At 39.3% G+C, this 27,781-nt stretch overlaps 1 protein-coding gene and 1 pseudogene across 2 annotated transcripts in view; one reads left to right on the top strand and one right to left on the bottom strand.

The window, feature by feature from the left end:
* The window catches only part of TSPAN7 (tetraspanin 7), a 94,308-nt gene that overhangs the window by 11,891 nt on the left and 54,636 nt on the right, over nt 1-27,781 (top strand). The gene's annotated exons all lie outside the window — the stretch shown is intronic.
* Nucleotides 9,774-10,374, bottom strand: LOC310639572 (mitochondrial import inner membrane translocase subunit Tim23-like; annotated as a pseudogene). Its single transcript has one exon. The product of its transcript is annotated as a mitochondrial import inner membrane translocase subunit Tim23-like (transcript).

The raw sequence follows: 27,781 nt of genomic DNA, 5'->3' as shown, positions 1-27,781 counted from the left end.
GTGCCAAATGATGATTTATGTATTGGAGTAGATTCAAAGAGGTCCAGGTTCAACTCATAGCCATGGAAACTCAGAGAGTAATTTTGAGCCAATCCGCTCTTTTGGCCCAACCAACTTCACAAAGTTGTTCTGGGAAAAACGGGAGGAATTTTTATGTATGCAGACATGAAATCTGTAAATATGGGATATAAAATCTAAGAAACAGAAACAAGTACTGCAGTCCTATTGTCACTGTGTTTCCTCCTGCTTTTCAGCTAAGCTGGTAGTTAATGAAGAACATTGACTCTGTGAGAATATCAAGTCCACACTGATCATAGATTGCCATAAATATTACATGTGGAGAGGCCCTTAGTTGGCAATTATCATAGCTGAAGTGAATGTGACTTCTAAAGAGCTAGAGATAAGACAGAGATATGATACATACTGTACTTGTGTTAGTAGGTTTCTAGTCGTTTATGGAGAGAGAATGGAAAGAAACAAAAAAAAGTGGCAATTGGGCAGACTGAAAAACCAATCCATTTCCTTCAAAGAAAGTATGTAGATGGGAGAGAACAATTGATTTCACTCTGTGTTCCATTGACTAAGGTGGGGAAAAATGAATGAAGAGGGAAAGTTCTTCATAGAGTCAGTGAAGCTGACAAGGAAGATTATCAAATGTAGACTTCTGTTCCCAGAGACTTCTCTGTTGATGAGCTAATATTGCTCCTGCCACTCCTTCTCAAAGTTACTATAATTAACTTTGTTTATGTACAGATTGATGATCTTGTTCTTGGTGTTTCATAATTGGAAATATCTCAAGTTCAGTTCATTGAGTTTCTTTTGAAGAAGGTTTTGCTTGCATATTGTTGAAAATGCCTTTGTAACATATTTTATGCAGTTCTTTTCACCTAGTCCTAAGGCATTGCATGAGAGCCAGTTTGGTGTCGTAGTTAAGCACTAAGCTAAAAAATGGTAGTCTATGAGTTTTAGTCCTGTCTTAGGTATAAAGCCCTGGGCTCCAAGATCACCGCAGATGGGGACTGCAGCCAAGAAATTAAAAGACGCTTGCTCCTGGGGAGGAAAGCTATGGCAAATCTAGACAGCATACTAAAAAGCAGAGACATAACCCTGCCAACAAAAGTGCGTATAGTCAGTGCCATGGTTTTCCCAGTTGCAATGTATGGCTGTGAAAGTTGGACCATAAGAAAGGCTGAGCGCCTAAGAATTGAGGCCTTTGAACTATGGTGCTGGAGAAGACTCCTGCGAGTCCCTTGGACTGCAAGGCGATCAAACCGGTCAGTGCTAGAGGAGATCAACCCTGACTGCTCTTTAGAAGGCCAGATCCTGAAGTTGAAACTCAAATACTTTGGCCACCTAATGAGAAGAAAGGACTCACTGGAGAAGAGCCTAATGCTGGGAAAGATTGAGGGCAATAGAAGAAAGGGACGACAGAGAATGAGGTGGCTGGATGGAGTCACTGAAGCAGTAGGCATGCACATAAATGGACTCCAGAGGATGGTAGAGGACAGGAACGCCCGGAGGAATGTTGTCCATGGGGTCACAATGGGTTGGACACAACTTTGCAGCTAACAACAACAACAAAGGTGTAAAGCCAGCTAGTTGACCTTGGGCATCTAACTCTTAGCCTTAAGAGGAATGGCAGGGAATTGTCCAGGCGGTCATTAAGATCAACAGTGATTCAAGGCACAAACATAAAAAATTGCACAGTTTGGGTAAATAATATTTACAAATAATGTGTTTAAATTGATACATGCATTACTATAAGTCTGTAATATCCTGTTTCCTGGTCTGTGTACTGCATTGTAATTCAAAGAACAATATTTTTCTAACAGTAATTATGTTGTGATTCTTGGATAAAATATGCAGAAATAGATAAGTTCCAGTTTAAATGAGGACTAAAAATTTTTTCCCATCCATATTGTGCATAGCTGTACCTCTGCCCAAGGTCATTTTTGCAAAGGGTTGAACATAAGGCAATTAAGGAAAAAAGACCTATTATTCTTACTCTTATTTTGATTTTGTGCTGACGAACTCCAAAAGACATGGGTACCCCATAAATATACCAATCAATATAAAAACATTGTGGTAAGAAATAACAAACAAAACCCCCCAACTAGAAACAGAAAAAAGAGTAAGATGGCAAACCTGAAAGATGCTTGAAAACATCCCATCAACATCTAATATCCATCAGAGGGGATTCCTGCCACCTTAGCCCTAATCTGGGAGAACAACCAGGTTTTTATGACTGTCAGATTGAATCTGCCAGGCAGGAACCACAAGAGATAGGCAGTCTCTCAAAAAACTGGGCTGTCTGCCACACAAGATTTTTAGGTCATAACCAGCACTTTGGATCACACCCAAAAACAATTTGACAATTAGTGCAATCTATGGAAATGGGTTCCAAAGTGTCACATGGGCATACTGAGGTATGTTCATAACTGCCCACAGCACTGCATTCTGAACCAGTCAATGCTTCTGAGTGATCTTCAAGGATGGTTCTATGTTGGTCACATTGCATAGTCAAACCAAGATATGACTAGATCAGGGGTCAGCAACCTGAAACAGTGAAAGAGCCACTCGGAACCGGTTCCCTCACAAAAGGAAAAACTGGGAGCTGCAAAAAATGTGTGCGCATGCGCGTACATGTGCACATGCGCAGAACAGGGTTTGACTGAAGAGTGGAGCCAAGGCGAGATATACACCTACCCTGCATATTTGAATTGATTGGTTGAACTTTTTTAGTCCCACTTTTTTTTTTTGACTACACATAGCAGAAGACTGGGAGCCGCAGGAGACGGCTGAAAGAGCCGCGGGTTGCAGACCTGTGGACTAGATAGAACATGAGTGACTGAATGTCAGTCATACACTATGAAAATACTATAGAAATGGTGTGTGCGTCATCTATTTTGTGCATGAGCCATACAGTGCATTAATAGGATGTGGTCAGCAGAGAGTTTAAGTAGGACTGAGCTCAATATGATTTTTATATATAATAATACATATGCTGAATATTTCTGTCTGTCTCTGCCCTAGGCATGAATGGTGGTTGGGTACTTTGGGCCAGTCACTCTCTCTTACTCCAACTCACTTCACTGGGTTGTTGTGGGGAAGATAGGAGGAAGGAGTATTAGCAATAGCACTTACTTGTATACCGCTTCACAGTGCCTTACAGTCCTAAGTGGTTTACAGAGCCAGCCTATTGCCCCCAACAATCTGGGTCCTCATTTTACCGATCTTGGAAGGATGGAAGGCTAGAGTCAATTTTGAGCCAGTGAGATATATTCACTACCTTGAGTTATTTACAAAAATAATAAAGGCTGTGTGTGTGTGAGAGGTGTTCTTCAAAAGCATTACTGAGGAAAGCATATATGTATGTATCTATGTATGTATGAGTATATATATGCTTTCCTCAATAGTGCTTTTGAAGAATATCTTTATTCTGAAAGTAGCGTTTTATGATTTCTTTTATGATTTCTGGCAGATCCAGATTGGAAAAAATTGGCTTACCGGTATATTCCAGAAAAGTTTAAATCCCATTTTTTTAGATGTGAATTTTCTTTTTTTTACTAAAAGCAATTAGACTGTATGAAACAACCCAATATCTTACATTATCTCTACGGCAACATTTCTTAAAATTTTCAAGATCACAGACCACCAAACTATACATTTATTTATTTATTACTGTATTTATTTATATCCCTCCTTTATTCTTTTTACAAACAACTGAAGGCAAAAACATACATAATACATATACATACATATATTATGATCATCTATTTTAAAAAATGGGAATAAAAAGAATATTAAAATGTGTTTGAAAAAAATGTACTTAATCCATCTCTCCTTGTTACCTGCTCATCCTTCTTCTCCTCTTACATTTTCCAGCATTAGAGCCTCCTTCAGAGAGTTGGGCCTTCACATAATGTGTCTGAAGTAGGATAACTTAAGGCTGGTTATTTATGCCTCAGATGAGAATTTTGGATTGATTTGTTCTATGATACATTTGTTTGATTTCTTGGTTATCTGTGGTATTTCAGAACTCTTCAAAATTAAGGTGAAATAAAGCAATGTTAGATTATATAGAATTGAATTTTCTCCCTCAGAGAAACAATAAATTTGGCAAATTTAGAAATCCATAAATTCTATGTTCTATTTTGGTATTTGGCATTTGTAATCCATGGATCTAGTCAGATTAGCTGATAAATTTCTCTTTCTACAGATGTTTCCAAAGGAGAGATGCTGGTACTCCTCATTAAATTGTGTGTGATAAGGAAAAAAGTAAGAAGCATTGGGAAAATATAGAAAAGTTTCCAATGAAAACAATAGGTTCTGTCAGAAAGTTAGTAGAGACAAGGAGACTGCATAATAAAATCCTGATTCAGATATATGCTGGATAAGAAAAATGACTAGAAAATGTTTTTTCATGGCTATTGATAACGATGTAAAACGTTTTAGTTTTCACATTCTCTTGATAACCAGATATGGAATAAAATGAGATGGCCCTTTAATAGTTGTCTCTATATGAATATAACGCATATCTGCTTTTAGGACTGAGAGGGTTATTATGTCAGTAAATAAATTTAGGTATACCATTTTCATTGTGAGTACATTGAACTCTGTATTACTTTTCATCTATTGTATATTGCTATAAAGGATTTACCGTAAATTACAATGTAGCATTCCAAGTCCTTAACTGCATCATGCAAATAGGAAATTCTTATTTGCTTCAAAATCTCTGCAAAATGTTGACAGTGCAAACATGAAGTATGAAGAGCTTTGTAATTGTATGTAGCTGATCACCTGCACCTTCCATTCAAAATACCCAGCGGTGTCCATTCTGTTTGTTCCATCATAATAATAACTAAACACATCTGCTTATGTTCTTTGTGTGTATTATGATATATTTTTTTGTTTAATTACTTCATGCTTTCTCCATTTCTTTCCAAGGCAGGTCACAATTTAAAGCTTCCAGTTCAACATCAGTATCACAACTTTAGGCAATATTCTCCATGGGAAAAACTAGGGAGAGACCAAACTCTTCCACTTTGGCATAATTACATGTGATGGAGAATCAAAGTCCAATTGGTGCCTTTAAGCAGAGACTTAATATGTAACAATCTGTTTGATTTGGAAATTAGCTTGTGTCAGCAGATCTGGAAAAAAATACCCTTGATTTATTTATTTTGTCCTTTGGACAGCATGATCTGAAGCCAATTATAGCACCATCTCCTCTTGTCAATCTGGGGGAAAAGCAGGTCACAGCACTGTTTATATAAACATTTTAAACCAAACACACACCAGATGACATGCTCATTTGTAATGTGAGCTGCTGCTTAATTTTCTGCTCCTAAAATTTATTCAGCAAGTTAGGGAGACATTTTTATGCATTGCCAAAAGTGGACATTGGAATCCACACATTTAAAAATTAGTTTTCAGACCCTGAAGTTTAGATTTTAGCTTTGTCTGTATATTAACCTATCTGTGTAGCTTTCTTTTAAAATTGTAAATAGAAAGATGGCGCCCGATCTTCGCTCCTTCCGTCGCGATCTAAAGACATTCTTATTTGAACAAGCCGGCCTGGCCTGATGGGGGATGGGGGGGTTTATTGTTATTTTAATATTTGTATTTACTGTTTTTAGTGGGCATATATTTAATCCTTTTTAACTTTTGTATCTCTGTATTTTTTATGCTTGCCCTGTTCACCGCCCTGAGTCCTCCGGGAGATCCAGCTGATCCGAATCCGACCGATTGCAGTTAAGAACCTTTATAAGGTCTTATCTTGCGGCGATAAGGACGGCGAAGTCTAACTACTTTGCCGCCCTTATCGCGTCTGCAGATAATCGCCCGGCCGCCCTGTTTAGGGTGACTTGCTCCCTCCTTAACCAGGAGGTGAGAGAGGATCCCTTGCAGGGACGAGCCGAGGAGTTTAGTCAGAGTCTGATGTGGAGGAATCGGGTGGTCTTGAGCACGTTATCTGGACTGAGTTCGACCCTGTTTCCCCTGATGATGTGGACAGGATCATGGGGAGACTGAGCACCACCACCTGTTTGTTGGATCCGTGCCCCTCCTGGCTAGCTTATGCGGCTCGGGAGGGAACACGAGGCTGGTTCCATGCAGTAATAACTGCTTCTATGAAGGAGGGTGTCTTCCCTGCCACCTTGAAGGAGGCGGTGGTGAGACCCCTTCTCAAGAAGCCTGCTTTGGACCCGGCTGCTTTAAACAACTATCATCCAGTCTCCAACCTTCGCTTCTTGGCAAAGGTTGTTGAGAGTGTGGTGGCGCATCAGCTCCCTCTGTTCCTGGAGGAAACTGATTATCTGGACCCGTACCAATCGGGTTTCAGGCCCGGACACAGCACGGAGACGGCATTGGTCGCGCTGGTGAATGATCTCTGGAGGGCAAGGGACAGGGGTTGCTCCTCTGTCCTGGTCCTATTAGATCTCTCAGCGGCTTTCGATACCATCGACCATGGTATCCTGCTGCGGCGTCTCAGGGGGTTGGGAGTGGGAGGCACCGTTTTACGGTGGTTCTCCTACCTCCAGGGCCGCTCGCAGTCGGTGTTGACGGGAGGGCAGAGATCCGCCCAGAGGCCTCTCATTTGTGGAGTCCCTCAGGGGTCGGTTCTCTCGCCTCTCCTGTTCAACATCTATATGAAGCCGCTGGGCGAGATCATTCGTGGCTTCAGGGTGGGGTATCATCAGTACGCTGATGATACCCAACTTTTTCTTTCCACCCCGAACCAACCCAGTGATGCCCTTTCCGTGATGTCCCGGTGCCTGGAGGCGGTTCAGGTCTGGATGGGGAGAAACAGGCTTTGTCTCAATCCCGCCAAGACTGAGTGGCTGTGCATATCGGCATCTCGGGTTAACCAAGTTATTCCACCTCTAACGATGGGGGGTGAGGTGTTACCCCCCTTTGATAGGGCTCGCAACTTGGGCGTCCTCCTGGATTCACGACTCAATTTTGAAGATCACATAGGAGCCGTGACCAGGGGGGCTTTTGCACAGGTTCGCCTGGTGCGCCAGTTGCGTCCCTATCTGGACCGAGACGCCCTACGCACAGTTACTCATGCGCTTGTGACCTCCCGTTTGGACTACTGTAACGGTCTCTACATGGGGCTGCCCTTGAAGACCACTCGGAGGCTTCAACTGGTGCAGAATGCGGCCGCGCGAGTTGTAATGGGGGTCTCCCGATACTCCCATGTAACATCTCTACTCCGCGAGCTGCATTGGCTTCCGGTTGCCCTCCGGGTGAAATTCAAGGTGCTGGTTATCACCTATAAAGCCCTACATGGCCTGGGTCCGGGGTATTTGAGGGAACACCTGCTGCCGGCATCAAATGCCCTTCGCCCAGTGCGCTCCCACAGGGAGGGTCTGCTCAGGGTCCCGCCGGTAAGAGATTGCCGGCGGGTGACACCCAGGGATAGGGCCTTCTCAGTGGGAGCGCCTGCCCTCTGGAACCAGCTGCCAGTGGAGCTGAGGACTGCCCCCGACCTCCGATCATTCCGCCGGGGCCTGAAGACCTGGCTCTTTGAGCTCTCGGGCCCAGGCTGAGGAGAAATTTATTTTAACTGGGGTTTTTTAATAGTACAGGGTTGGTTTAATCTTTTTTAAATTGGTTTTTAACTTTTGTATGGTTGATTTTTAACTTCCCTGTAAACCGCCCTGAGTCCTCAGGGAAAGGGCGGTATATAAATGCAATAAAATAAAATAAATAAATAAATAAATAAATATAAATAAAATTATTATTATTATTATTTGTATTATTTTAAGCAATGGTCTTAAGCCTTATCTCTGAAATGTGAAAGTTGATTGCACAATGAATTAATTGTAAAATTAATTTTTGCAAATTAACTTGAAATATCATTTGGAAAATTGAAAATGACTCGATATTACTTTTACTTTCTGCTTTTGGGCAAGGATGGCAAAACTCAGATTTTTGTTTAATGATTTTGCTAAAGCCTCATCCTAAACATGGAATTCCTAAGGGCATCTCTCTGTTCTTGATTCTTTTTGGATTCTAGCATGTAAAGAGCTTCCATCATATTTCAGTAGATGCTGTGAACTTCACTAAAAAGAACTCATTCCATTTCCATTTTATCACTTTATGCTTCTTTATATCTCAATGTTTTGCCAAGATATTTGGACTCTCATACTTGAGCTACTGAAACTACAAGCAACAAATAAACTGAGAGTTGAACTACTATTCCAAGTAGTCATTTGATAAGCCTAAAATGGTAATTAGGTAGTAATTTTAAGTTTTTAGTGTTATTATTTAGTCTTTGCCTCAGTACAGATGGTCTTCTGTTAGGAAGAATCTTCTTTAGTTATCTCAGGATAGGTATTTGAACTGATCGCTCAAACCATTTTGGAGTAATTTACTCCATGAAATTGTTAGTTGTATTTCAAGCCTACATTTTTATCACATTTCAGGCTGTCTATCATGGGAGAAATTTAGAGAATCACTTGTCAGAATAACTGTTAAACTACTGTTTTCAAAACAGATTATAAATTCAAATCCAAACAATTACAATGTAAACTATAATCTAAATATGTTTTGAATAGTAGGAAATAGACCTGCAGTTCCAATAACAGATACTAGAATACATTTGAACAGCAAATGATGCCAAAATTATCTATAGGTTTTTAAGGTAAAGGTAAAGGTTCCCCCGCACATGTGTGCTAGTCGTTTCCAACTCTAGGGGCCGGTGCTCATCTCCGTTTCAAAGCCGAAGAGCCAGCGTTTGTCCGAGGACGTCTCCGTGGTCATGTGACCGGCATGACTAGACGCCAAAGGCACACGGAACGCTGTTACCTTCCCACCGTAGTGGTCCCTATTTTTCTACTTGCATTTTTATGTGCTTTTGAACTGCTAGGTTGGCAGAAGCTGGGACGAGTAACAGAGTAACACTCTGTTATGCGGCACTCGGGATTCGACCCGCCAAACTGCCGACCTTCTGATCGACAAGCTCAGCATCCTAACCCACTGAGCCACCGCATCCTTTATAGGTTTTTAGGGCCAGGTAATTGCTGTTGATACAATATTTTCAAACTTTATGTACTGGTCAGAGAAAATTAATATTTAAATGGGAAACAAAGATTGTTAGCTGAAAGAATGAAACAATGGATTGTATGAAGTGGGGACCTCTGTTTTGGATGGATAAAACTGTATGCTGCTTTAAGTCTCTAATTTGTTCCTCTACTGATTCTTCTGAGTGATGGGGAGCAATGAAAAGAACATTGAATTGTTTGTATCAAGATTGTGAAATCATTCAGGAAAAGCTAGGTGGCCTCTTGGAATGAATGAACTAATATATGAATGAATTAATGAATGAACTAATTTCTGAACAATGAGAGACAATTTTAATCATGTGGAGAACTTAACTGTTGAAATAAGAGAGAACAGATTCAGATAAAAAGGGTGTGTGGGGGGGAAAGTCCCATATTACATGAATGAGCTCTAATAAACATATCCTTTCCCAGACTCTTTTTTTTATATACACCACGGGTGAAAGTCAAAAACTTTAGTTCTTTGTTTAATCTACTCATATTTCCCTGTGAAACAATATGTTTTACTATGCTTTTTTTAAACAGCCAGGATCTGAACACATTGTTTGATCCTGGTTTGTTCTGGTGCTCATAGTTAAGTTGTCATGAAGCGCAAAAGCGTCTTATTTCCTGTGATCTTGAGTGAGGTGTGTCCGCTAGGTACTATAATGAAGGGGGTCCAGTCTGATTGCGCTACATGGAGAGAGGCTTCCTCCTCCTCTCGACTCAAAGGGACTGCTGTTGCATGGAGCTCCTCATGTGCTCCCAGTAGTTTTAGAGCACATAGAGACCTGTGAGCATGAGTCCTGCAATACCACCCCTGGCTATCCCACGCAATCCACCTTTACTTTTATACAACACCCCTGTCATAGTCCCAGTTGCAAATTGTGTTGAGATCGTCTTCTGCACCTCGTGTTTTTTCAGTGACGATGCCAAACGCACTATACAGCAGCGCTAGATATCCAAGAGTGTTTGCCCATAATGCTCCTTGCCGTGTCACCATATTTAAAATCTGTACATTCCTAGGTTTGGACTAAGCCATGTTTTGTGTCTCCTTCAAACCTAGTGTCAAGCCATTTAATGCTCCAAAAGCAGCTCCTGTAATACAACATCTGCCAATAGTAAAGAACGCCAGTTCAAATCTGCCCCTGGTTTTATTAGCTCCAGTAGGTATAAGATGTCTAGGGTCAACATTTAAATAAGGGGACAAGGGATTCGTTCCAGTCAGAGGGACGCTGGCCAGGTCAGCGTGGGAATAGCCAGGCCCCGCAGTGCTGAAGAGGATGGCGAATCTGGAGCTCTTCAAGTTCCTGGGGCCCCCCTCCATGCTGGTGGTGGAGGGCCTGGCTACCCTTGCTCTTCCTCCTCCTCCTCCTTCTGTTTCTCCTCCTCAGCACCACGTTGCACTCGATGCCGCCCCTTCTGGCCTGAACCAGTTACTGTTTTTGAGAGCTGACCAAGTAGTACTAGTTTAAGATCTGAAGTGGATTTTGCCCAATGTTTCACACAGGGTAGTTTGTTCCTTCCCTTTGGTTGTCAAGGGACATGCATTTCCTTTGGAGTAGGTCTAGGTCGGAGCTCAACTCAGCTCATGCAAAGACTCAGCCTTGTTGATAGTCAGCTGGTTACCAATATTGAATAAACATCTCTGTCAAATTTTAAAAAGGTAAGCTATATTTAAAATATTTAAAGTGTATCAAGTAACAGCAATATTTGCCAATACATTGAGGGTAGCAATTGGTTATATTTTTCAATTACTTTTCAAAATCTCCTAAGCCATTTATACCTTTAAAAGGATATTTTAACTGTTTCTTTGGTAGCTCTCAATATCCATTTTAGTTTTAGCATCATTATTATAACTTCTCCATGTTTTGATCTAATATGTGAGCAGCTTAATAAACAAAGACTCTCGTTTGGGCCTTAGGCATTTTCTCTCCATGCCATTGATGAAGAAATGTCACCTTACTCTCACTGAGAATTTGAATCTTCCTTGTTGATTCAAATTAAAATGTTTTACTTTTTCCTTTCTGTATTTTCTCTTACTGTCTATGTTCATCCTACATATTTAACCTTGGTTGAAGTGGCTACATTCACATACCAATTTAATTTAATTGTATCAATTTAATTTGTATAATTTACCAAATAAGAGTTCAACAGATGATGAATTCTGTGATCTACAGTTTGGGTGTATTAATGTTGATTTATGGAGTACCTTCTGTTTTTTATTTGACTAACCTGTGAATTTTGAGTATACAGTAATGATTGATACCATTTTGATTTGAATATATGGTTATTAGTCTGACTGCTGTTAGTTTCTTTACTTCTAGTTAGCTGCTTACAATGATATCTTATGTACGCACTTTGTCTACCTTCCTGAATCCAATGCAAGCACTGGTTTGGAAGACCTTAGGCTATTGTACTTGAAGTCTCTTTCCTACTGTGAGTTGCTTTATTTCCAAGGATGCCCTTGGTTTTTGCTTGCACTAAAAATACAGATGTTTTTTAAAAAGTACAGTGTCACAAATCTTTGAAAACAGTGATTGCTAGCATGCAGTTTCCATTGAGCAAATGGAAACAGGGTTAAAGTATACTCCAAGGAGAAAAAGATCTAAAGAGATTTAAATAGTAAGTCAACTGAGAACTGCTATGCTAGGAATGGAAAATGCACAGCTTCCTTCTTCAGAAGAGTATCAAGACTAAAAAAGGTTCCCCATACTGCAATGTTCTTTGTTACATATTTTTTAAAGTAAATCATAGGATGAATTTCCCAACCCCAAATATCTAATACCTGTTATATTTAATCAGATGCTTGCAATACATAAGACATCAAATGTCAATATTTTTTGATATTAACCTCATGATAGCCCCCTTTCTTACCAAATTCTCTTTCATACTCTCATAAAATAAAACATCCCCAACAAACAATTAAAACCATCACAGGTTGGTTTCCTATCCATCATCCCTTTGTTTCGTCTCAAGAGAGAGATGTCTAAGGACGGAAAAGATGAAATTATTTTCCTCTTAATACATCAATAATGATTGTCTCTGTACATACTGTATGTGTGCAAACTAGTTAGCTAGAGCTCCCTTTTTTGCTCACATCTAAGTGAGGAATAAACCATATTTGTTAGATAGATAGATAGATAGATAACCTTTATTGTCATTTTTTTACTGTGGGTACAATGGCGCACATTAAAAATGAAATTTAGTTGCTTGCTCTCAAAGTGTACATATACACTTTGTTTTGGTCACCACAATGTAAAAAAGATGTTGAGACTCTAGAAAGAATACAGAGAAGAGCAACAAACATGATTAGGGGACTGGAGGCTAAAACATATAAGGAACAGTTACTGGAATTGGATATGTCTACTTTAATGAAGTGAAGGATGAGGGGTGACATGATAGCAGTGTTTCAATATCTCAGTGGCTGCCACATAGAAGAAGGAATGAAGCTATTTTCCAAAGCACCTGAAAGTAGGACAAGAAGCAATGGATGGAAACTAACCAAAGAGAGAAGCAACCTAGAACTAAGGAGAAATTTCCTGACATAGAACAATTAATCAGTGGAACAACCTGCTTCCAGAAGCTGTGAATGCTCCAACACTGGAAGTTTTTAAGAAGAGACTGGAAAGCCATTTGTCTGAAATTGTATAGGGTTTCTTGCCTGAGCAGAGGGTTGGACTAGAAGATCTCCAAGATCCCTTCCAACTCTATCATCATCATCATCATCATCTTTTATTCATTAGAGATGAACCTCAGTCAACTGAACATTCAAATTGATTGGCGCTGATGGTTGACACGGGTTGCTACCAGCATCCTAGGTATCAGCCAGGTACCTCCTTAAAATGTAAGATGTTCTGAGTAGCACAGTTTTTTATAGCATTGCGAAGTTTTTAGACATAGTTCCCAGTGTCCCAATGACAGTGGGTATCACTGTTACATGTTTCATCCATAATCGTGCAGTTTCGATGGCCAGGTCGTGATATTTTGTAATTTTTTCCAGTTCTTTTTCTTCAACTAGCATCTCCTGGTACAGTGATATTGATCAGCTGTACGCTTCGGTTCTCTACAACTGCGATATCTGTGTCTTATGTTCCAAATGGTGATCTGTCGGTATTCGAAAGTCCAACAAGATCTTCACCTTCTCATTCTCAACAACTTTTTCCACCCTATGCTCCCATGACTTTTTGGACACAGGAAAGTCATATTTTTTACATAATGCACAGTGGATTAATTTAGCAACTCGGCCATGTCTAGCTTTGTAATCAATTTGCGCGATTTTACTGAATTCACATATTAGATGTGAAACAGTTTCAACATTGTCATTGCAAAGTTAGCAATTTGGATTGTCAGTGGATTTTTGTATTTTCACTTTCATGGCATTAGTTTGTAGTGCTTGTTCTTGAGCAGCCAGTATTAAGCCTTCCGTTTCTTTCTTGTTGGTTCCCACCTTAAGCCATGCCCATGTCAAGTTGTTATCACATTTTCCTTCAATGTTTTTCAAATGCTGTCCATGCAAAGCTTTGGTTTTCCATCTATTTAAACTGTCATCCAGCCGTTTTTCCTTATATTCTGGCTTTGTTTCTGTTATTTTTAAAATGCTCTCTGTTTTCACAGTCTGCAGCAGTTTTTCTGTACTTTGATTCACATAGTCATTCAAACTTCATTTTTCTTCTTCTACAGTTTGGTGGATTTGCAGTAGCCCTCTGCCCCCTATTCTTCTTGCCAAGGTACAACCTGTCAATGTCACTTCGTGGATGTAGAGTGTGGTGCATATTCAAAAGTTTACGCATTTTCTGGTCTAGGTTTTCCAGTTCAGCCAAAGTCCTGTTGATAATTCCAGCTGGGTAGTGTATCACTGGGTCTGCCTATGTATTAATGGCTTTAATTATGTTTCCAGCATTCAGCTTTGATTTTAATATTTTGCAGACTCTCCTGATGTATTCCTTTTCCGTTGACTCTTTGACTTTTCCATTCAAGATGTTATCTGCTTCCAATATGCCTAGGTATTTGTAACCCTCATCCTTGCTAGTGCTTTCACAATACTTCCGTGCAACAACTCGAAAGTGTAGAGCTAAGTAATCTAGCGAAAATGCTGAAAGAAAAGATTGAAAACCACATCAAAGAAAACTCAGAAAGAAAAAGACTGCCTGCCATCCGTGAAGTACATAGCAAACGAAGGAAAGATCTACTAAATGCTGTGAACAACATTTTAACTTCCATCCCATCCAGCACACTGTATGAAACAAACCAGCTAATGTGCAGTACAGCCGCCATTATAACTGCAGAATTGGGTTATAAAATGCCAAAAAAGAAACCCACTGGAACACCAAAGTGGAAAATTCGACTTGAAAATAAAACAAAAAAACTACGAGGGGATGTCAGCAAATTGAAATACTTGGAAGAAGGAAAATTAAAGAACGAAAAGCTGAAAAATAGTTTATACAAAAAATATAACCTGGAGGAAAAAAACAATAACAGAAATCATGGAAAAACTAAAACAGCATGTAATAGCAACAGCCAAGAAAATTGAAAGATGTGAAGGACAAATAAAACAATATCGTGAAAACATCCAGTTCAGAAGAAACCTCTTTTATCGGTCACTTGACAAAAATCAAGTCCAAACCTTAAACTTTTGGAAAGAACTGTTGGAAAACCCAGTGGAACATAATAAAACTGCCTCCTGGATCAAAGATATCCAAAGACAAGCGACGCAAAACAAAACGGAGATGATGATGGTGATGATGATGATGATGATGATGATGATTACATAATACATATTTAAACATACTATATATACTATATATTTGACTATATCATTTATTAGAAAGAGCCATATAGTTAAGACTTCAGAAAAAAATAACTGCAAAAACCCTTCCTTCTACAGAAGGCCTGTATATTGCACGGGTCAGAAGGAGAGCTGAGAAGTAATCTGCAGATCCTTCACATCCTGGACATAATCTGTTTCAATTCCTCTCCTTGGGATGGCATCACAGGCATGGCAGGCCAAAACAATTAGACACAGGGACAGCTTTTTCTCTCAGGCCATCACTCTGCTGAACCCCTATTCCCCACGGTGCTGTCTAATGACTATGTGTATTTACCCAAGTAATACGACTGGCATTATTATTTATCCTTATTAGTATCCTTCTTACTCCCCCCCTTTTATTGGTATGGATGATGATGATGTTGATGATGATTCTGTTATGCACGTACACTGAATGCTTCTGTACTAAAGACAAATTCTTTGTGTGTCAGATCACACTTCTTGGGCAAATAAAGTTCAATTCAGTTCCGTTCAATTCAATTCATACGCTATTCCCAACAGTAGGTAGTCTTTTCTACAAAGTTGTAAATTGTGTAAGGTCATGTACATGGTGTGAAACTGATTACACACATTGTACTGTATGTGCAGCTTAAAGGGAAAGTAGGTCCTTATTATTAAGGTGTTGCACCTGAACACAAAGTCCAGATATTCTTGTATCCATTTATCCTAATGTCCTTAACTTTCTATTAGTTGATCAGTACAGTTGCAATGATTCCTATTGTCTTGCGTGAATGTTTTGTGTTTTGTTTATGCAGAAATGGCTAGTGTGATGGCCATGTATATATTCTGTATGAATGTTGGTAATCCTACTCAGTGCTTTTTTTGTAAAAAAAAAAAAAATGGTGCCGGAACTCACACATGTCATACAACCCGCCATGCCTACCCTACAAGGTTCCATCCAAAAAAGCTGCCGGAACTCCGTTCTGAGCGTTCTATGAGAAAAAAAGCCCTGATCCTACTTCATCTTTGTTCAACAAAGGTGTGGATCTTCAACCTACATCAACAAAAGTATGGATATTTGGGTCAGGACTAGGGCATGTGGCACCAATCCATTATTCACATTTGATTTGAAGACACAGAAAAATACTTTGTTCATACATCTTGCCTAAATAGGATCTAAAATTTTGGAATGGCAAATCTAGTTTAAGGATATTGAAGTTTTTAGTGGCTGTTCATTTGCACTTTAATTTGGGGGTGCCTGTTTCCTCTAGTAAAAATAGAAAAGAGAGTTTTTTCCTGCTGTAGAGGTAGCAAACAGCACTTGAAGGTTGCATGCAGTGTCTTCAGTTTGTTTGGGAAAGCCTAGAGCCGTGGTGGCGAACCTATGGCACGTGCGGCACAGGTGGCACGCAGAGCCCTCTCTGTGGGCACGCGTGCCATCGCCCCAGTCCTAGGCCTTCTGCTGGGTTTTATCAAACCTTTTTGCTTTAGGCCTCCGCTACCATGTGCAAAAAAAAAAAGGTTCAATCAATCAATTTTAACTTCTCGTGGGGGAAAAAAATGATCTTGCAGAGTTGGAATTGATTGATTGAACTTTTTAGTCCCGCCCAGTCTGCCTTTACCACCGCAGCCACACTCACCCAATGGGCCACGCTCACCCAATGGGCCATGCCCACCTGGCACCTGATGATACATAAGTGGGTTTTGGTTTGCAGTTTTGGGCACTCAGTTTCTAAACTGGCCTAGATCCTCCTTGAGAGCCATTTGGTCTTTAATTAAATATTTTCTTGGCTAGTTTTTAATGGCATCATTTTTACACTTTTTAGTTATCCCCTCATTTTCTTTTGTAGCTTCAGACAGACATTACAGTTAACTCATTCACAATTAAATGCCCAGTGCGAAATATATTCAGTATTCACTTATTTTTTCATGTCTATTAAATACCTAATATTTAATTCAGTGCATTAATTTATTTAAAGTATTCATTCCAGTGTTTAATTGAAACATTTCAAGGCGCATTACGAATGCTCAGAGGATAACCTCCTAATATTGATATGGTACAACAGTGTCTCTTAAACGTCTGTCAAATTGACTCCATTCTGAGTGGCCTGAATAGAAAGAATTCAGCTTATATTTCCCCCAGGCCTTTAAAACAGAGGCAGAATTAGTACAAAAAAAACCCCCGCAAACCAAACTGTACTTTGATAACTTTACAAAATGTCATGGATGATTTCATTATGTGCTATCAAATAGGTGGCAATTATAAACAAACACATAGGCAGATCTCCAAACTGACCTTTTCCCAATTTGGCCTTTCATGTCTTCCAATAGAGCACCAATCACCTCTGCAGTCAGGTCTACCCATCTTGCTTCTGGTTCTTCTATTCTTCTCTGTTCTTCCACTTTTCCCAACATTCAAGAATTTTCAAGAGAGCTATGTCTTGTCAGGCACCAAAGACCAGTTCAACATGTGAAGGTTCAATTTAAATGATTTATTGCTAAACACCTATGCACAGGAATCTTCTCAACTAACAGACAGCACTTGGTTAGTATTAGATAAGGGTCAAGGGCAGTCAAGGGATGTTGGACTTACATTTTTGGCAGGGGTGTCAAACTGCCAGCCCGTGGGCCGGATGTGTCATTGGGAAGCCAAGCCCACACCATTGCCAGCAATGGTGAAAAAGCTCCGATACATTGCGCGACGTCACGTAACGTCGCAAGTTTGACATGTCTGATTTATGGTTATATAGTGATTCAAAGCTGATCCCATTTTTCACCTCTGCCTCTGGCTGAGCCAATCTTTCTCCTGCAGGTCTTTGTATAATGTGTTTCAAATATGATGACTCTGAGCCTTGTCATTTGTGCCTCAAGTGAGAATTCTGGATTGATTTGTTTGATGACCCTTTTGTTTGATTTCTTAGCTATCCATGGTATTCTCAGGAACCTTCAAAAGCATCAGTATGCTTTCAATTCTCCTCATTCAAAATCCAATTTTTACTTCCATAGACAGTGACCATTAAAACCATTATATGCAAGATTATAAACGTTGCATGTATATAGACCATGACAGCATCTGAATATCTCTTTAAGGCCTTAATTCCTCTTCCATCAAATGCTAATCTGTTATCCATTTCCTGATTCCTAATTCCTAATTCCTTTACCTTAGGTAACTGACACTAAAACCAAAAGCTATTCATCTCTTCAGTATCCTCATTGTTAATTCTAAGGTTGGTTCTGTATTTGTTGTCATTGGATTTAATTTTGGGGGGTTTCATTTTTGGGTTTCATTTTTTTTATTTTTCATTTTTTAAATTGTGTTTTCATTCTACATTCATTACTAGAGCTTGCAGGTCGTTTGCATTTTTACCTATCAGAATAGGTAATCAGTAGAATCAGCATGTTTCTTCTACTAATTTCAAAACCCTCTGAATATCCAATCCAGTCTCTTTCAGTATCTATCTATCTATCTATCTATCTATCTATCTATCTATCTATCTATCTATCTATCTATCTATCTATCTATTTTTTATACCACCCTTCTCACCTAACTGACTCTGGGTCACTTATACAATAATGGGTGATGTAAGAAACAGAATTAAAAGCAAAATTAAAAGCAGAATAAAATTAAAGATGAAGATGTTAAGAGGTGGAGGGAGCACTATCAAGCCACTGACCATACCCAGTTTGGCATATCCTCCCTTCAGTTCCAGCGATAGATATGCGTTTGAATTTTAAAGAAATTATATGTTGTATAATCTAAAAAATAAAAATAGTAAAAGGAGAAAAAAATGTTCTCTTCAATATAGGCAGTCAAAAATGAGAGGAAAGAACAGGTCATGTCATTTTGAACGAATGTGTTCAGGTCAAATCTGCAGTGAGGCATGAGAATCAGGTAGTAGATGAATAGCTTTATCTTAGATATCAAAAGATTTTTTTAAAACCAAACATATAATCATGTTAGCCCATTCAGATTCGTGACTTTACCAGGAGAAGCTGCTACACATCTTTTTGACAAGTAATTTGTAAAATTATAACCTTGGTCAAATTTAATACAGACAATTGACACATCATGCATTGTTGTCTCACTTTTTCCTCAGCTGAATTTGCAATGATGTGCAGTACAAGTGCAGCTTGGGAAGAGAATATGATTTGAAATATGCCATATTTAGCAATGACTAAAGTATAATAGCACAAGGTTAAAGAAAAGAATACCTGTGTTATCCTGACTGTCAGAGATAAATTGTGCTTTTATTGATGAGCAATAAAAAATGAATAAGACTGATATTTGATTCAGTGATTTCTGGGCATAAGTGTTCTGATTGATCCACAGATTTCCCCTTGCACTGTTCCAGCAGTAGTCTCCAGTTATGTTAGACCACAGGTCTGCAACCCGCAGCTCCGGAGCTGCATGCAGCTCTTTCAGCCGTCTCCTGCGGCTCCCAGTCCTCTGCCATGTGCAGTCCAGAAAAAAAAAGTGGGACTAAAAAAGTTCAACCAATCAATTCAAATATGCAGGGTAGGTGCATATCTCACCTTGGCTCCACTATTCAGTCAAACCCTGTTCTGCACATGCGCACATGTACACACATGCGCACACATTTTTTGCGGCTCCCAGTTTTTCCTTTTGTGAGGGAACTGGTTCCGAGTGGCTCTTCCACTGTTTCAGGTTGCTGACCCCTGTGTTAGACTATAGATGCCATTACTGTCAGAGTGATGAAATATGGTTGTCATCTTTATGGAAGGCTGTTCTATAGTTTTACTGCTAAGCTTGTAAGCCGCCCTGAGTCTTTGGAGAAGGGCGGGATATAAATGGAATTAAAATAAATAAATAAAAAAAAATATCACCGTACTTTCCGGCGTATAAGACGACTGGGCGTATAAGACGACCCCCTATATTTCCTGTTAAATTATAGGGTTTGGGCTATACTCGCCATATAAGACTACCCCTCTTCCAACGCACACCAAATAAAAATTAAAAAACATCAGATTTTGATTTTAATATGGTAATTTCAATTCAAATGCTTATGACATGCAGGTACTTAGTAGGAAAACTGTCACTTATAAACATAAGGCTGTTTGTCATCAAACATGTAAACATAAAACAGTGCAAGTGGATTAAACTTAATAATAATATAATAATAATAATAATAATAATAATAATAATAATAATAATAATAATAAGAAGAAGAAGAAGAAGAAGAAGAAGAAGAAGAAGAAGAAGAAGAAGAAGAAGAAGTTGGAAGGGACCTTGGAGGTCATCTAGTCCAGCCCCCTGCTAAGGCAGGAAACCCTATACCATTTCAGACAAATGACTGTCCAGTCTCTTCTTAAAAACTTCCAGTGTTGGAGCATTCACCACTTCTGGAGGCAGGTTGTTCCACTGGTTAATTGTTCTAACTGTCAGGAAGTTTCTCCTTAGTTCTAGGTTGCTTCTCTCCTTGACTAGTTTCCATCCATTGCTTCTTGTCCTGCTTTCAGGCGCTTTGGAGAATAGCTTGGCTCCCTCTTCTTTGTGGCAGCCCCTGAGATATTGGATCACTGCTATCATGTCACCCCTCACCCTTCTCTTCGTTAAACTACACATACCCAATTCCAGCAACAGTTCCCTATTTTCCTAACTCACTTTTTCACTTTTCCTAATTCACTCTAAAGCTTTCCCTGCGCAGAGCCTTAAGTAACACCAGCTGCCTGCAATTAGTGCAGGTTCGCTCAAGGTTGACTCAGCCTTCCATCCTTCCGAGGTAGGTAAAATGAGGACCCAGATTGTTGGGAGCAATAAGCTGACTTTGTAATAATGCTGCTTGTGTGTGGGGGGGTGAAAGCTCTAATAAGCAGGCATATACATAGAATGAAGGCTATTGCTAAGCACATTGATTTGTGCTTCAGATTGTAAGCTGCCCTGAGTCTTCGGAGAAGGGCGGGATATAAATGGGATTTAAAAAAAAAAGACCAAATGGGAGATCCGCTCCAGGTTTTCCAGCCCGCCCGCCCAGTTCCTGAGTCAAATGTGTCCTTAGAGCTAAGCAGCTGCTCTGGCTGCGGCATTCCCCAACTGCCTTTCAAGTTGGGATAGACTACAGCTGCTCTTCAACGTTAGAAGGAAAGACGCCCAGACCCCAGCCTGTAAAAAATCACAGACTGCAGCTTCTTCTCCAATTGGTCCCGCTTTCCCTGTGCAGACTAAATGGGAGATCCGCTCCAGGTTTTCCAGCCAGCCCTGTCCCTAAAGTTTCAGCACCTGGCATATAAGACGACCCCTGACTTTTGAGAAGATTTTCATGGGTTAAAAAGTCATCTTATACGCCGGAAAATACGGTATGATTATTATTACTCTGTTGTCTTGCATGTACACTGAGAGCTTCTGTACTGGAAATAAATTACTTGTGTGTCTAATCACACTTCACCAAATGAAGTATTCCATTCCATTCCATTCTTTAGTTTTTTGCTTTTTATTTCTAATTCTTTAAGTTCTTAAGCTTTTTAATGTTTCTTTTATTTAAAAATAAAGGTATACTCAACAGATGGCTTTTCAAACTTGTTGATTTGAAAGTCTTTGATAGCCTTAAGGTAGTTGAATAGGTAATTTCCAAAAGTAATTGGAAAGTGTGTTAGCAGTGTCCTTTGAAAATTTCCACTGCAATTAAGAACATGATGGTTCCCTTTGCTGATATTCAAACTTGCAGGAAGCCACTGTCCTACAGTCACCTCGCAAAGAGCAGCCATCTGGCTCACAAATGGGTGATCTCCCATCCTCCTCTTATCTAGAGAGGTTCTGTGGGATTGGTCTACATGCTAGTCTGGTTTTAGTCGTGGCCTTTGTCTCAGCTCCTTTAGAGATGTCTTAGCTTGCCATTTCTCACCCCAAAACTGTAGTTTTCCCATTAGTTTTGATAGAGGAAGCAGGTTAAGCATCCAATTGTGCTTCTATTCATATGTCCATTATTGAGATTCTTGTTGACCTCTCTGAGTGTCAGAGAAGCAAGTGCATAACAGAGTATACTCAATACTTTTCTTGAATTCTTCTAACAGCAAACTTAAGGGATCATTTAACATTGTGATTGGATAAGGAAACATTATTAAGGAGAAACATTTGAAACAATGAAACGAGAGTAGAGATAGTCCTCGACTTACGACTGCAATGGAGCCCAACATTTTGGGTGTTAAGTGAGACATTTGTTAAGTGGGTTTTTTCCCATTGTACAACCTTTCTTGCCACAGTTGTTAAGTGAATCACTGCAGTTGATAAGTTAGTAACCCAGTGGTTAAGTGAATCTGGTTTCCCTATTGACTTTGCTTGTCAGAAGGTCATAAAAGGTGATCACGGCAATGTTCATAAATATGAACCAGTTGCCAAGCATCTAAATTTTGATCGCATGATCATGGGATCATGCTGCAAAGGTTTATAATTGTGAAAAACGGTTGTAAGTCCCTTTTTTCAGTACCGCCGTAACTTTAAATGGTCACTAAATGAACTATTATAAGTTGTAGTTTACCTGTATTAAGCTTGCCATTATCATGATCCTTCTAGTATTATCTAAAAACAGGTTATGTTTGAACATACATTTGTATCATCATTGCAGATTAACTTTCTGCCAGTGGCCAATTTACTACTGTTATATAGGGGAAAGTAGGAAAGAGGTACTGAGATATTTATTTTATTTATTTATTTAATTTAATTTGTATACCGCCCTTCTCCCAAAGGACTCAGGGCGGTGAACAGGGCAATAAATACTAAAATACAAAAATACAAAAATTAAGAAGAGATTAAACAATAATGCCCAATAAAACAGATAAATTTACATAAAAACAGTGATAAAAATCCCAAAACCCATCAGACCAGGCCGGCTTGTTCAAACAAATAGGTCTTTAGATCACGTTGGAAGGAGCGAAGGTCGGGAGCCATCCGGAGCTCAACCGGTAAACAGTTCCACAGATCCGGTACACCCACAGAGAACGCCCTCCCCCTGGGGGCCACCAGTCGGCACTCTCCAACCAGTGGCACCCTGAGGAGGCCCTCTCTGTGGGAGCGCACTGGGCGGAGGGAAGTTGATGACGGCAGCAGGTGCTCCCTAAGGTACTACGGACCCATGCCATGTAGGGCTTTAAAGGTCATTACCAGCAGTTATGTAGTGCAGTTCAGATTATACTATAAAGATTCCATAATGTAGTGAGAGAACTTCTGCCTTCCTCCGGGCCCCGTACCAACTGAATATCCATGAATTTTCTTCCTTTCTCTCTGACAATGTATTGTCTGTGGGCTGCCAAGAGCCTGTGTCATAAAGACAAGAATGAATAGACCAGGACAGAACTGGATTGAAAATGGCTAGTATTTGTAAGTGAATCACGTAGAAGTTTCTGGGTTAGTTAAAAAAACAAACACAACTTTCATTTTCAGTGTTTTGTTTTAGAGGACAGAATGTTATACTTGTGGTGTAGCTATTCAGATTCTTTAAATTATTTTAGTAGCATTGTTTATTTAAATATACTGTATGTATAGGCAAGATAAAGTAATACAAGATACTCACTTAATTATTTTTAGAAAGCTGAAGTAGAAAATTTGGACACATGGATATGCTTATTATGAAAAGTCCAAAATTTCCTTTGCTCATGAAACCCTCCCTAGAAACATTCCACTAAATGAAAAGCTGCTTCATAGTTTCATTCAGTCTATAAAGCATGTGAGGTCCTTCTGCTTTTAACCTTAGAACGCCAGGATGCGTCTCAGTTCAAGATTGAATGCAAAAGATTATGACCTAATGGTTTTTAAAATTGGGAGGCCTCCAATACACTTTTGATTAAAATTGATGCTCTGTTGAGGTACTGTATACAACTCTCTATGATTTCCTTTCTCTAGCAGCAGCAGAGAAAGCCAAAGCCAATGCTATCATTACTACCTTAGTTTATCCACAGAATGACTATGGGTGAAGCTTCTCCCAACTTGTGGGAGAATGAACCTTTATCCTCATCCTACACCTGAGCTTCATTCGCCACTGTTGCCGAATGACTCAGTTATGCATTGTAGGAGGAGAAACGTGTTAGTCCATGAGAGCACCTTTTCTAACCAACCAGTTTTATTAATAGGCATAAACTTTTGTGTGCTGCAATTCACTTCACTAGATGCATGGCGTTGCTAGGGTGACACGTGAATTGTGGTGAAGTAAAAAAGAGAAGGGGAGGGAGGAGGGAAAGACAGCTTGATGTAGATACAGATACAGGTTATATGTGAAACAGAATACAATCAACAATTATAATGCATCAACACTGTTTGTTAAGATCTTCTTTCCAAGATTGTTTTACAGTAAGCCTTTAGAGCCATGTTGATCAACCTTGGCAACTTTAAGATATGTGGACTTCAATTCGCAGAGTTCGCCAACCAGTTCAGGGAATTGAAATTCACATATTTTAAGTTACTAGGGTTGGAAACACTGCTTTAGAATTTAGATAAATATGATTTCAGCAGTTTCTCAGTTGATAAGGATGTTAAAGCTCCACTTTTCCACTGTAGTCATCTGGAAGGTTGAAATGCTCTGACGTTATTCTTTCCTGGTTTTGAACCCTGATGTCAAACCTATGTCTCTTGCACAAATTTGTCCCATTTGTCTTAGAATTCAGCCAAGCATTTCTAGTCGATGATTGCACATATCATGTTGGAGGAAAAGCATGTGAGGGTATTTCTAATCTTGTGCATGTATTTGTTGGGGCTTGTGATGTTATTGGTGTCCATGTGGGGCAAATTAGACATCTGGGTTTGTTGCAGAGTCTCATTCCCATAGTGGCATCATTATCCTGTTGTTTTTTGTTGCTTGAGATAATCTATTTCACCCAACCTTTGAACTTGATATAGTTGATGTATGATGTTTGATGTGATGATTTAGGAAATTTTTACACATTTGTTTTGAAAAATAATATGAAGTATAGATTTTGAAAGCTAGCTTCCAACAGTTTTTTGAGGACAGTGGATTGGACAGGGGTGATATATATTTCTCTGTGATGTAGTTGAGAATGGAAAATAGCAAAGAATAATTGGAAGGGCAGTGATGCAAGTTTTGGTAATTGAAAATTACATATATTACATTTTGCACATTCCAGATGTGAAGTGAGAGAAGAAGCAAAAGAAGCACTTTCATTATGTGAATCATCAGAAATCTAAAACATTTTGTTTTGGGCAGGCCCTAGTTTATGTGATTACTAAGAGCTCTACCTGGTCAGAGAAGCATCCAAATAATCTTGGAGAGTAGAGACAACTAAACTGTTGCTGCTGCTTGTTTTGGGGGTCCCATAATATCCAGTTACCATGCCAGTAGTATATAACATAGTCACACCTATGGGAATTGTAGTCTAAACCATTTTGAAACATCAGTTCAGCCACAAGAGGAGAAAAGGTCCTGGTATGGACTCTTGCTAACAAAGGACAGGTTATTGTAAATATTCTATAAGGAACGGGCTGACTGGCCCCAAGAATCAACAACGACACGTGAAGTTTCTTAAGAGTAGTAATCTTGCCAGACTATTTGCATAACTACAGACATACTCTTGCAAATAGCTAGAGTATGCCAACCAAACTCTCCAACCTCTGCTGCCTCTTTTGCCCTCTGGGAATCAACCCTTCCCTCCCGGGAATCCAAATTACATCTGCAAGTATTTTCCCTTTTAGTTTTCTGCAATTGAACACAATACTTAAGGACACCTGTTTTAGTGTCTTCCTTGGCTTTTGTGAGCTTCATAACTTAGTACTTTAGGATAGGTTATATTTTAATTTCTCAGTTTCTATGTCCTCTGTTTTTAGTTGATTGGTTGGTGTCAGGCTTCCGACCAGATCTCGACATTCCTGATATTCTTGCATGCCAAGTTCTTCAGGTACTTGATTACAACAGAACCTTATAGATGTGGTATGGATAGATTTTGTTGATTGCAGACAATATGAACCCATATAGGTATCATAGAAGAATGCCCAGGGGAGGAGGCTTCCCTCTTAGTAGCAGGGCTCCTCTAACTGTCAGCAGCATGAACTTGGCTTCCAAAATCTCTGATGAGTAGATAGAACAGGAGAAGGGAATGAAAAAAGAGGCAAATTATTCTGTTGTACTTCCCTAGAACTTCCGTTAGTACTGAAGCACACCTGGAATAGGCAAAGCATTTGGAACAATTTGAGAAGTGAACCCATATTGTATTTCATATGATACATTATCTCTAAACTGATAATCCAGTCTTTTCCATTCTAGCCCGAGACCTAAGCTAATAGCTGAAAATTAACATATATTCCTATAGCAAGCTTTGTTTTCAGTGATGGATTTTATGTTTGGTGGTTACTTGCTTTTCTGGACCATGTGGCATGTCTCAGAACTAGTGTGATAATCCAAATCTGGTGTGTTCTGCAATGGAAAGGAGGGTGGCCTGTTTTTCTAATTTAGACCAATTATAAATCACAGCTGAAATTTATTTAGGGAAAAATCCTAATGTTCTTAGGAGATCTAACATTCACATGAAGTGAAGAAGGTAGTAAATTTATTAGAATTCTCATCATAATTGTCAGGAGAATAATCAAGTGCTGTGCGGATTAGGGCTGTGGAAGTTCATCAAACAATGACTTCCAGTTTTGGGACTGGTACTGCTACAGAAGTCCTGGATTATGGAACATTGTCTTCCATTTGCTGGGCTAATTGGTTCATCTGAGTTCCAACTTGTTATTGATACTGGATCAAAGCATTGGTGAGTTGATAGTTGGTTGTGGCATTGCAGGAGGATCTGTAACCATCATCTGCCCTTAGTCTCAAAGGGCAGGCTCATTGCCATTCCACTGGGAATACAAGTCTTACTGTCAGATTTCATGCCAGACACAACAAGGAATTCACTATAAAACAAAATTAAAAATGAAACAAAAAACATGCAGAAGTCACATCCTGGAATATAGTTTGCAAGGACATGACACCTCTCTAGTGACTAGATGGGATGTTACCTGAGTTTACCTGGGGTTTCTTACAATCTATCAGAGGAGAAAGGTAAGATAGATATACATATTTTGTCAGACCCTGCTGCTTCAAAGAACTTCAGAAAAGAAATCCCACAATTCCAGGGTATCCTTATTTTTAGGAATTTTTAGCATCTCTGAGCTAAATATCCAGAATCAGTTCTAGATAAAACAGGTAGTTCTGCAGTTATCTAGGTGCTAAGCCACAAAAGGGTTTCTAAGTTAAAGTCTGGATTTTGAATTGTACATGGAGGTCTATTGGCAATCAATGCAACATTCACAACATTTACTGCTTTAAATAAAGATCAAACTTGATGTAGGACTCAAAAAATGAGTCTATATGAACACTATAGGAATGTATGGTGCTTGCTCTGTGAATTTTTTGAAATGTTTCTCCTTTTCTAGATTCTCACGGGTAACAGTAGTGATTCTATATTTGTGAGCAGCAGCACCCACAAAACAAAATATTATTTGCTTCAATGCGTTTTTAAAATGTAATATATGTTAGAGGTCTGAGATTCTCTCTTTTAATATAATGTGTTCTGTTGAAGACATCATTAGAATACCATTATAAGTATAATAAATTTAAAGAAATATATCTTCTAATAAATATACTAATGCTGTTAGCATATTTGGCGTCTAGTCATGCCGGCCAAATGGCCACGGAGATGTCCTCGGACAAACGCTGGCTCTTTGGCTTTGAAACGGAGATGAGCACCGGCCTCTAGAGTTGGAAACGACTATCACGCATGTGCAGGGGAACCTTTACCTTTACCTTTACTTTACTTAAATATACTAATGTTTGTTTCCTAGTATAGAGAATTGTGTGCTTAGAATAAACTGAAATATTAGTACTCTACAGTGTAATACTGGAAACATCTGTGTTTCCTTTAAATAGCAACCTCTGGTCTTTTTTATGCTGCTGGAATTGCAGGTAAACTAGGGCAAAAGAAGATAAAATATCAAGTATTTATTTATTTATTCATTCATTCATTAAAA

This window comes from Vipera ursinii (genome assembly GCF_947247035.1).
Source record: "Vipera ursinii genome assembly, chromosome: 4".
NCBI lineage: Eukaryota > Metazoa > Chordata > Lepidosauria > Squamata > Viperidae > Vipera > Vipera ursinii.
This window is presented reverse-complemented; position numbering and strand designations above follow the sequence as displayed.